We start from the raw sequence: 12,553 nt of genomic DNA on the forward strand, positions 1-12,553 counted from the left end.
AAATGTCCAGCCATGACATCGCCAAAAGGCCAAAGTACCTGCTGATTTATACTTTGGACATCAAAGCAGGGGGCCTCATGTGAAACAACCTTTACCAATAAGATGATATAACATAGAAGACAGAGAGTTGATGTTGTAATTGCACACAATTTTTCAACAACTTCAGAGGACTATATTCTGAGGAGGATTGAAGATGAAATCTACAATATTGCTGCTCATAAATCAATGGTCTTTATCTGCTGTAGTTCCTCTGCTCATCCTGTTTATCCCACTGTGTTTGTGCGAAGCCAGAAATGGCTGACTAAGGGGATAAAATGATTTCAGTTTTTCTGTGTTTCTGGATCATTTACAACAGGGTTTTAGCTTCTCTGCTGAGTTATCAGGTGAGTAAAACAGCAGGAGAGCAATGTTTTACACTAATTGAATCTTGAAAGTGTATCTTTTTGCAGGTGGAATGATGTGCTTGTAATGGTTTTTGGTTTACCTGCATTAAAAAGCATCATGGGGAGGGTGTGTGAGTAGCAGCATGGCCAGGAAAGAAAAAATACACTTGAGATTTTAACCCATAAAGACCCAGTGCTACTTTAATGGCAGTTCCCAAATCAATTTTTCTTTCTAGTTAACCTTTCTTAAGTGATTTATCACCATTTATTATTATTTTATCCTCAGTATTTGGCACTTTTTCAGTGAAAATCACAAATTTTGCAGTATTTAATTTACTAATCATGTACTTTATTCACCATTCTGATATTACGTTTGAGGGTTATTATATCAAAAACAAAGAAAACTTAAGAAAATGTGACTTTTCTTAAAAAATATATCATTATTGAACGTCAAATTAAGCATCTCCAACAACTATCATTTTATCTAAGTACATAGGTTTTACTGGTGAATCAATGTTGTAGAACAGGAGTGTCAAACTCATTTTAGTTCAGGGGCCACATTCAGCTCAATTTGATCTCAAGTGGGCCAGACCAGTAAAATAATAACAGTGAAAAAAGTAAAATTACATTGTGATCAGGTTTACATTTACAAATTTTCCTTAAAACTCTGAATAACATGAACAACTTGAAAAACAAGTGCAATTTTAACAATATTATACCTCGGTTTATCAGTTAATCATTTACACATTTGCATTACAATCACACGAAACATTTAGTAACAGGCAGAATATTGGTAAAATTGCATTTACTTTTCTTAAGACATTTCCATTTTTTTCATATTTGTTCAGGTTTTTCACATTTTTTATAAAAAGTATAGTTTGGTAATGTAAACATTTTCATGTAATTTTACTTTTTTTACACCAAAAAAAAAACAAAGAGAAAATTTGGGGTTGTCATTATTTATAGGTTATTGTGATAATATTTTACTGGTTCTGACCCACTTGAAATCTAATTGGACTGTATGTGTCTGTATGTGGAACCTGAATTAAAAGGATTTTTACACTATTGATTGTAAACATCTTCAGTGTAATTTTTGCATTTCACAAGTTCCTCCCGCGGGCCAGATTGGACCCTTTGGCGGGCTGGATTTGGCCCTCGGGCCACATGTTTGACACCTGTGTTGTAGAAAATGGCGGTGTTTCCATGATCACTACGGCGCCTCTGAACGTCCGAATGGGTCATATCTGATGACTATGAAAAGATGACAAATTGCATTTTACACCAATTATTTACATGGATTGATAGGATTAATGGATCAACAGGTATTAAAAATTTTACATCAGTAGATGATTTGAGTCACCAGTGACTTTTTGGGTCTTTATGGGTTAATTAGTCATTGTTGGCGAAAGGGGAGTTCATGAGTAAATGGGAGAAAATCGTGGTGATTCATCATGGTTTGTTTTATCATATATATAACTGACAAATAGATCTGTATGTAAATGTAAAAGTGTCAGTATTTTCTGTCACTTTTTACAGTGGTTGCTTGCATGAGGAAGAGTCTGGCATTTCATCTGAAGTGCATCATCTATTCAGGTTTAATATCTATTCTTAGAAAAACTGCAAAATAAAGTAAAAAAAAAAAAAAAAAAAAAGTAAGTATCATAATTTCAATCTTTATTTCTCTCTCGCTGCCTAAATATGTGGAGCAGCAAAATGTGTACACACATTATAATCATAAAAAATAAATGAAAAAGAAGTACACCAACAAAAAAAAAAAAAAAAAAAGTAATTATTCTTCAATCTCTCAGCTGGTTTTCCCAAGTGTGACTGAAATTTTAGGGATGGAAAGTGATACGAGTGGAAATAAATTATCCGTGTATAATGACACCTTCTGTTCTGCCCCATGTGACATTCAGCTAAAAGCCATAACTTCTACATACAGCAAGAAGATCAGCGGGATCATAAAAGGATTAGAAGAGAAAGGGAAATGACGCATGTAGATCTCACTGTTCATTTATTTGTGACATATAACATTTGGAGATTTAGATAAGAAAGGTTTGGCGAATATAATCCAGAAATTAGATGAAAGAACAAAAAATCAAAACTGTTAAAAAAAAAAAAAAAAAAGACATTCACTTCCAATCAAATATTTGGACTCACCTGGTTTTTCTTTATTTTCATGACTGTTTACATTGTAGATTCTCACTGAAGGCATCAAAACTATGAATAAACACACTTGGGATTATGTAGTTTAAAAAAGTGTGACATAACTCAAAGCATGTTTTATATTTTAGATTCTTCAAAATAGACACATTTTGCTTTTATTACTGCTTTGTACATTCTTTCATTGTTTGGATGAGCTTCATGAGGTAGTCACCTGAAATGTTTTCCAACAGTCTTGAAGGAGTTCCCAGTGATGCTGAGCACTTGTTGGCCATCTGCGGTCCGTCTAATGTCATTTAAATGAGAAGGTGAGTCCAAACTTTTGACTGGTAGTGTATTTCAAGTTTTATATTTTATTAAAACCATATTCCAAAACAACACATTCATCACACAACTGCAGTATGTGATAATCACCACACGAGGGCACTCTCTGGCAATAAGGAACACTACTTTAGTTCTAGACCACAGGTGTCAAACATGAGGCCAGGGGGCCAAATCTGGCCCGCCAAAGGATCCAATCTGGCCCGTAGGACGGATTTGTGAAATACAAAAATTACACTGAAAATATTACCAATCGAGGATTTCAAAATCATTTTAATTCAGATTCCACATACAGACCAATTAGATATCGAGTAGGTCAGACCAGTAAAATACTATCATATTAACCCTTTCATCCATAGTGGTCACTACAGTGGACAGTTACTCTACATCTTTAACCCTTTCATGCATGAACTATGACAACCTTCATCAAGATTTTTTTCTTGAGTGTTTTTATTCCTCCTTAGGCACGAAAAAACAATGTGATTGAGTTTTTTTTTTCTTTTCATGGAATTACATAATGTCCATGCATTTAATTTTTGAAGTAAAGAAACGTGTTTAAAACCCAATATCAGAAACTGAGATGAAAACAATGAAACAAAAACATTTTTAATGCAGCTAATCTGATGTTTTCTCACATTTTAACATATTCTAATGCTAGTTATTACTCACTCCATGGAGATAATATGCAAAAAAAAAAAAAAAAAACTTTTTGTCTAATAAATAACAACTGATTTACACTCAAACATGTTAGTGCAGATCAGGTTTATCAAGAACAGCAAAGTTACAGTAATGGACTGAATGTCAGTGTATGTGACGATGCATAAGTGTCCACTGTGTTGGCTGATATGGAACTAAAACAACTAAACCCATGAATATATAGGAGAACAGCTGGAGAAGAACTGTCCACTGGAGTGACCACTGTGCATGAAAGGGTTAAACCTATAAATAATAAAAACAGCAAATTTTCTCTTTGTTTTAGTGTAAAAAAGTCAAATTACATGAAAATGTTCATATTAAAAAAACTGTTATTTTACAAAAAATGTGAAAAACCTGAAATGTCTTAAGATAAGTAAATGCAATTGTACCAATATTCTGCCTGTTATTAAATGTTTAGTGTATTTGTAATTGTTTTGGATTTTTCATTATAGTTTAGTTTTATTTAGTTTTGACGTTTTTTCTCTAATTCAGTTAGTTTTGTTTTTTAAAGCAGGTTTGCTAGTTTTTATTAGTTTAAATTTTTTTCTAAATGCTTAGTTTTAATTTAATTTTAGTATTAATTTTAGTTTTGTCGTGTCTTTTATCTTCTTCACCGTTGTATTCAAATAAATCCCAGACAGGACTCTGTTTTCTCCCAACTTCAGTCTCTATGTTTCCAGGTAAAGTGAGGACCAGAAGACGACTCTAAACGACAAGTGACGAGAAGTGACGGGCCGTGAAGTGTCGTATGGTGCCAGCAGCTAAAATTGCTTACAACGAAATAAATCCATTTCATATCAATCTGGCATTTACAAAGAGGAAAACTAAGGGAATTTAATCCATAATTTTTATCCGTTTTAGTTAGTTTTGTAAGCACACAATACAGTTTCAGTTAGTTATCTTTTTTTTTCTTTTAATTATAGTTTTTATTTATGTCAGTTAACGAAAATGTTTTTTCAATTCCAGTTTTCGTTATTTCGTTAGTTTTGGTTAACAATAATAACCTTGGTTGTAATGCACACGTGTACATGATAAACTGATAATCTGAGGCATAATATTGTTAAAATTGCACTTGTTTTTCTCGAGATGTTTCCAGTTGTTCATGTTATTCAGATTTTTGTAGATGTAAACATTATGGGCTGAATGTAGCCCCAATCTAAAATGAGTTTGACACCCCTGTTCTAGACGAACTGTTCAATATATGGACAAAAATATTGGGACACATCACATCTACCAGTAAGACTTCCCATTTCCATTATTCGGGAATATTATCATGATACAAATGTGAGCTGTTGTGAATAATTATCTGTATAAACGTTGAATCAATGTTTCTCTTATGAAATTTCGGACTTTTCATCCTGAGTGACACCTGAAGAAACCAGACAGTTACTGTTAACCCCATAAATGTAATAACTGTGGCTTTGAACGTAATAATCCCATAAATGTAATAACTGCATCTTTGAACGTAATAATCCCATAAATGTAATAACTGCGGCTTTTAACGTAATAATCCCACAAATATAATAACTGCAGCTTTGAACGTAATAATCCCATCAATGTAATAACTGCGGCTTTTAACATAATAATCCCATAAATGTAATAACTGCGGTTTTTAACGTAATAATACCATAAGTGTAATAACTGCATCTTTGAACGTAATAATCCCATAAATGTAATAACTGCAGTTTTGAACGTAATAATCCCATAAATGTAATAACTGCATCTTTGAACGTAATAATCCCATAAATGTAATAACTGCAGTTTTGAACGTAATAATCCCATAAATGTAATAACTGCATCTTTGAACGTAATAATCCCACAAATATAATAACTGCAGCTTTGAACGTAATAATCCCATCAATGTAATAACTGCGGCTTTTAACATAATAATCCCATAAATGTAATAACTGCGGTTTTTAACGTAATAATCCCATAAGTGTAATAACTGCATCTTTGAACGTAATAATCCCATAAATGTAATAACTGCAGTTTTTAACGTAATAATCCCATAAATGTAATACCTGCGTCTTTGAACATAATAATCCCACAAATGTAATAACTGCAGCTTTGAACGTAATAATCCCACAAATGTAAGAACTGCGGCTTTTAACGTAATAATCCCACAAATGTAAGAACTGTAGTTTTGAAAGTAATAATCCCATAAATGTAATAACTGCATCTTTTAACGTAATAATCCCACAAATGTAATAACTGCAGCTTTTAACGTAATAATCCCACAAATGTAAGAACTGCGGCTTTTAACGTAATAATCCCACAAATGTAAGAACTGTAGCTTTGAAAGTAATAATCCCATAAATGTAATAACTGCATCTTTTAACGTAATAATCCCACAAATGTAATAACTGCAGCTTTTAACGTAATAATCCCACAAATGTAATAACTGCAGCTTTTAACGTAATAATCCCATAAATGTAATAACTGCATCTTTGAACGTAATAATCCCACAAATATAATAACTGCACCTTTGAACGTAATAATCCCATAAATGTAATAACTGCATCTTTTAACGTAATAATACCATAAATGTAATAACTGCAGCTTTGAACGTAATAATCCCACAAATGTAATAACTGCAGTTTTTAACGTAATAATCCCATAAATGTAATAACTGCAGCTTTGAACGTAATAATCCCATAAATGTAATAACTGCGTTTTTGAACATAATAATCCCACAAATGTAATAACTGCATCTTTGAACGTAATAATCCCACAAATGTAAGAACTGCGGCTTTTAACGTAATAATACCACAAATGTAATAACTGCGGTTTTTAACGTAATAATCCCATAAATGTAATAACTGCAGCTTTTAACGTAATAATCCCACAAATGTAATAACTGCAGTTTTTAACGTAATAATCCCACAAATGTAATAACTGCAGTTTTTAACGTAATAATCCCACAAATGTAATAACTGCAGTTTTTAACGTAATAATCCCATAAATGTAATAACTGCATCTTTTAACGTAATAATCCCATAAATGTAATAACTGCAGTTTTTAACGTAATAATCCCACAAATGTAATAACTGCAGTTTTTAATATAATAATCCCATAAATGTAATAACTGCAGTTTTGAACGTAATAATCCCACAAATGTAATAACTGCATCTTTTAACGTAATAATCCCACAAGTGTAATAAGTGCATCTTTGAACGTAATAACCCCATAAATGTAATAACTGCAGCTTTTAACGTAATAATCCCATAAATGTAATAACTGCAGTTTTGAACGTAATAATCCCACAAATGTAATAACTGCATCTTTTAACGTAATAATCCCACAAGTGTAATAAATGCATTTTTTTAACGTAATAATCCCATAAATGTAATAACTGCAGCTTTGAACGTAATAATCCCACAAATGTAATAACTGCAGTTTTTAACGTAATAATCCCACAAATGTAATAACTGCAGCTTTTAACGTAATAATCCCACAAGTGTAATAACTGCATCTTTTAACGTAATAATCCCATAAATGTAATAACTGCAGCTTTTAACGTAATAATCCCACAAATGTAATAATTGCAGTTTTGAACGTAATAATCCCATAAATGTAATAACTGCATCTTTTAACGTAATAATCCCACAAGTGTAATAAATGCATCTTTGAACGTAATAATCCCACAAATGTAATAACTGCATCTTTTAACGTAATAATCCCACAAGTGTAATAAATGCATCTTTGAACGTAATAATCCCATAAATGTAATAACTGCATCTTTTAACGTAATAATCCCATAAATGTAATAACTACAGCTTTTAACGTAATAATCCCACAAATGTAATAACTGCAGCTTTTAACGTAATAATCCCACAAGTGTAATAACTGCATCTTTTAACGTAATAATCCCATAAATGTAATAACTGCAGCTTTTAACGTAATAATCCCACAAATGTAATAATTGCAGTTTTTAATGTAATAATCCCACAAATGTAATAACTGCAGTTTTGAACGTAATAATCCCATAAATGTAATAACTGCAGTTTTGAACGTAATAATCCCACAAATGTAATAACTGCATCTTTTAACGTAATAATCCCACAAGTGTAATAAATGCATCTTTGAACGTAATAATCCCATAAATGTAATAACTGCAGCTTTTAACGTAATAATCCCACAAATGTAATAACTGCAGCTTTGAACGTAATAATCCCATAAATGTAATAACTGCAGTTTTGAACGTAATAATCCCACAAATGTAATAACTGCATCTTTTAACGTAATAATCCCACAAGTGTAATAAATGCATCTTTGAACGTAATAATCCCATAAATGTAATAACTGCAGCTTTTAACGTAATAATCCCACAAATGTAATAACTGCAGCTTTGAACGTAATAATCCCATAAATGTAATAACTGCAGTTTTGAACGTAATAATCCCACAAATGTAATAACTGCATCTTTTAACGTAATAATCCCACAAGTGTAATAAATGCATCTTTGAACGTAATAATCCCATAAATGTAATAACTGCAGCTTTGAACGTAATAATCCCATAAATGTAATAACTGCAGTTTTGAACGTAATAATCCCACAAATGTAATAACTGCAGCTTTTAACGTAATAATCCCACAAATGTAATAACTGCATCTTTTAACGTAATAATCCCATAAATGTAATAACTGCAGCTTTTAACGTAATAATCCCATAAATGTAATAAATGCATCTTTGAACGTAATAATCCCATAAATGTAATAACTGCAGCTTTGAACGTAATAATCCCATAAATGTAATAACTGCAGTTTTGAACGTAATAATCCCACAAATGTAATAACTGCAGCTTTTAACGTAATAATCCCACAAGTGTAATAACTGCATCTTTTAACGTAATAATCCCATAAATGTAATAACTGCAGTTTTTAACGTAATAATCCCACAAATGTAATAACTGCAGCTTTTAACGTAATAATCCCACAAGTGTAATAACTGCATCTTTTAACGTAATAATCCCATAAATGTAATAACTGCAGCTTTTAACGTAATAATCCCATAAATGTAATAACTGCAGTTTTTAACGTAATAATCCCACAAATGTAATAACTGCAGCTTTTAACGTAATAATCCCACAAATGTAATAACTGCAGTTTTTAACGTAATAATCCCATAAATGTAATAACTGCAGTTTTGAACGTAATAATCCCACAAATGTAATAACTGCAGCTTTTAACGTAATAATCCCACAAATGTAATAATTGCAGTTTTTAACGTAATAATCCCACAAATGTAATAACTGCAGCTTTGAACGTAATAATCCCACAAATGTAATAATTGCAGTTTTTAACGTAATAATCCCACAAATGTAATAACTGCAGCTTTGAACGTAATAATCCCATAAATGTAATAACTGCAGTTTTGAATGTAATAATCCCACAAATGTAATAACTGCATCTTTTAACGTAATAATCCCACAAGTGTAATAAATGCATCTTTGAACGTAATAATCCCATAAATGTAATAACTGCAGCTTTTAACGTAATAATCCCATAAATGTAATAACTGCAGTTTTGAACGTAATAATCCCACAAATGTAATAACTGCAGCTTTTAACGTAATAATCCCACAAGTGTAATAACTGCATCTTTTAACGTAATAATCCCATAAATGTAATAACTGCAGCTTTTAACGTAATAATCCCATAAATGTAATAACTGCAGTTTTGAACGTAATAATCCCACAAATGTAATAACTGCAGCTTTTAACGTAATAATCCCACAAATGTAATAATTGCAGTTTTTAACGTAATAATCCCACAAATGTAATAACTGCAGTTTTGAACGTAATAATCCCACAAATGTAATAACTGCAGCTTTTAACGTAATAATCCCACAAATGTAATAATTGCAGTTTTTAACGTAATAATCCCACAAATGTAATAACTGCATCTTTGAACGTAATAATCCCATAAATGTAATAACTGCAGTTTTGAACGTAATAATCCCACAAATGTAATAACTGCATCTTTTAACGTAATAATCCCACAAGTGTAATAAATGCATCTTTGAACGTAATAATCCCATAAATGTAATAACTGTAGCTTTTAACGTAATAATCCCATAAATGTAATAACTGCAGTTTTGAACGTAATAATCCCACAAATGTAATAACTGCATCTTTTAACGTAATAATCCCACAAATGTAATAATTGCAGTTTTTAACGTAATAATCCCACAAATGTAATAACTGCATCTTTGAACGTAATAATCCCATAAATGTAATAACTGCAGTTTTGAACGTAATAATCCCACAAATGTAATAACTGCATCTTTTAACGTAATAATCCCACAAGTGTAATAAATGCATCTTTGAACGTAATAATCCCATAAATGTAATAACTGCAGCTTTTAACGTAATAATCCCATAAATGTAATAACTGCAGTTTTGAACGTAATAATCCCATAAATGTAATAACTGCATCTTTTAACGTAATAATCCCACAAGTGTAATAAATGCAGCTTTTAACGTAATAATCCCACAAATGTAATAACTTTCCCACAAACGTAATAACAGTTTCCTACCACAAACATAGTAATTATTGCATTTGTGGGGATTTATTACATTTGTGGGATGGTAAAAAACTTCAGTTTCCAAAATTGTAATAACTTCCCACAAATGTAATAACTTAGTATCTCACCTAAATTTAAGTAATGCATGCATAAATATCCATTGATCTTTCTTTTCCTTCCCATTTTTTCTCACCCTTTGGATACTTGCCTTTTTAGAATGATCAGATGTTACAGTTACACCACATGGAACTAATTCCAGATTAATAGGTGCTTAATTGAAAATACAAGTGGGGGAACAAACAGAATGTTGTAAAGGTTTTATTAGAAAAGCTTCAGTATGAACTGGACATTATTTATTCTCATTCAGTGTAATAGAAGCCTGTGTTTGAACCACGTAAATAAAATGTCTGGATATGATTATGACAACAGTGGAGCACACTGTCCGAAAATGAGGTGCTAGGTTTGTGGTAGGTGACTGTTATTACATTTGTGGGATTATTATGTGAAAAATTGCACATTTTTATTACGTTTGCGGTATATTACATTTGTGTAATAACAGTTTACTAGTGTTAAAAATTATTATTCATGATTAAAGCAACATCTCTGAAGCATTTTTCAAGCACAGACAACAATGTATGTAAGAAATAAAAATGTTAATTGCAAAGATAATTACTGCAATGTAAAATTCTGTTGTTTTGTGACCTCATGTCAACAATAAAACACAAATTAAGTGTTTTTAGGATTGTTCTCAGATTACTTATTTAATTTGTGGAGGTTAAAACATACAAATAATGTTGAAAATGATGCTTTATTTGCATGAATTTGCAAAAGATTTACTTCTTCTGCAAAACCATGGAAAATATGTGTTGTGCCTCTCACTAAAAATATGTACCATTGATCATCAAAACTAAAAACGGAGACTTTAACAGATATAAAGACAGTTTTTGCAAACCAGTGAATCATTTCTTAGTGAGGATGTGTCGACTATTGCTCTGGCTTGTTACTTTTTAGATGTAATGTGATGGTTTAACCACAAGATGGCGCATTTTGGTAAATGAACACACTATAACCAACAGGGATCAGCAAAACATTTACATAAAAATATCCAAAAAGAGACCCAGCAATGCATTTTTTTCCTCTGTAGTGGACAAGAGTTTCACAGCTTTACTTAACCCTTTCATGCATGAATTATGACAACCTTAGTCGAGTTTTTTTTTTTTTTTTTTTTAGTGTTTTTATTCTTCCTTAGGCATGAAAAAAACAATATAATTGATTTTTTTCCCTGGATTTAAAAAAATGTCCACTCAGCTACACCATGCCTTATATTCTTGAAGCAAAGAAACAAGTATTTAAAACCCAATATCAGAAAATAATATGAAAACAATGAAATAAAAACATGTTTAATGCTGCTAATCTGATATTTTCTCTCATTTTAACATATTCTAATACTAGTTATTACTCACTTCATGGAGATAACATGCAAAAAATCCTTTTTGTTTAAAAAAGAACAAAAAAAATGTTATTTACAGTCTAACAAGTGACAATTGATTTACACTAAAACATGTTAGTGCAGATCAGGTTTACCAAGAACAGCAAAGTTACAGTAAGGGTATGAATTGCAGTGTTTGGGATGATGTATAAGTGTCCACTGTGTTGGCTGATATTCAACTAAAACAACAAAATCTAAAAATATATTATGCATTTAAAATATACAAGAGAACAGCTGTGGAATAGATGTCCACTGGAGTTACCATTATGCATGAAAGGGTTAAAATAAAAACACAAAAAAAGTCCACTGAAAAGTACATTACTTATAAAAAATAAAATAAAATAAAATAAATCTATCTGAAAAAACTGTTGCATCATGCTGTTTCCAATTAAAGGAATTACTTAATGTAAAATGGCAAAAACGTTTATTTACCGAGTCTGAGGAGGATATGTAACAAAAAAAGAAAAAGAATGTAAAAGAATAACTACAACAGCCTAAAAACAACTGTATTTAAGGCATTTTAATGTGAAGATAAAAATGAAAAATGCAAAATACATTATAGATATAAGAGAAGTGTATGTCTTGTTTGTTTCTTGTAGCTTCTTATTGTTGGTCTTGGTTTTTAAATAAGTGTTAGATCAATAAGATGTGTTTGCTTTGTAAATAAGGGCAACTGAGAAAATGTCTGCCATTCCTGTCGATGCTGCGACATACCAGTGATGCTGTGTGTGGGTGTGTTTGCATACATATTGTTTGACATAGTAGTGTTCACTTTCTCAGTTCGTGGTTAGAAACAAACATGAAAGAGCTCTGTTGTTTCAGCTGCCCTTACCTTTCAGACATGTGAGAACAACAGTGAGCAGTGTACAACATTTAACTTCAACAGCCTCTGATGAACTACAGAGAATTACCATCACTGTAGAAAAACGGGTTAAAAGCACGGACGAATAAAAGCACAAAGTCCAATTTTTTATGA

This window comes from Sphaeramia orbicularis, chromosome 1, assembly GCF_902148855.1.
Source record: "Sphaeramia orbicularis chromosome 1, fSphaOr1.1, whole genome shotgun sequence".
Classification (NCBI taxonomy): domain Eukaryota; kingdom Metazoa; phylum Chordata; class Actinopteri; order Kurtiformes; family Apogonidae; genus Sphaeramia; species Sphaeramia orbicularis.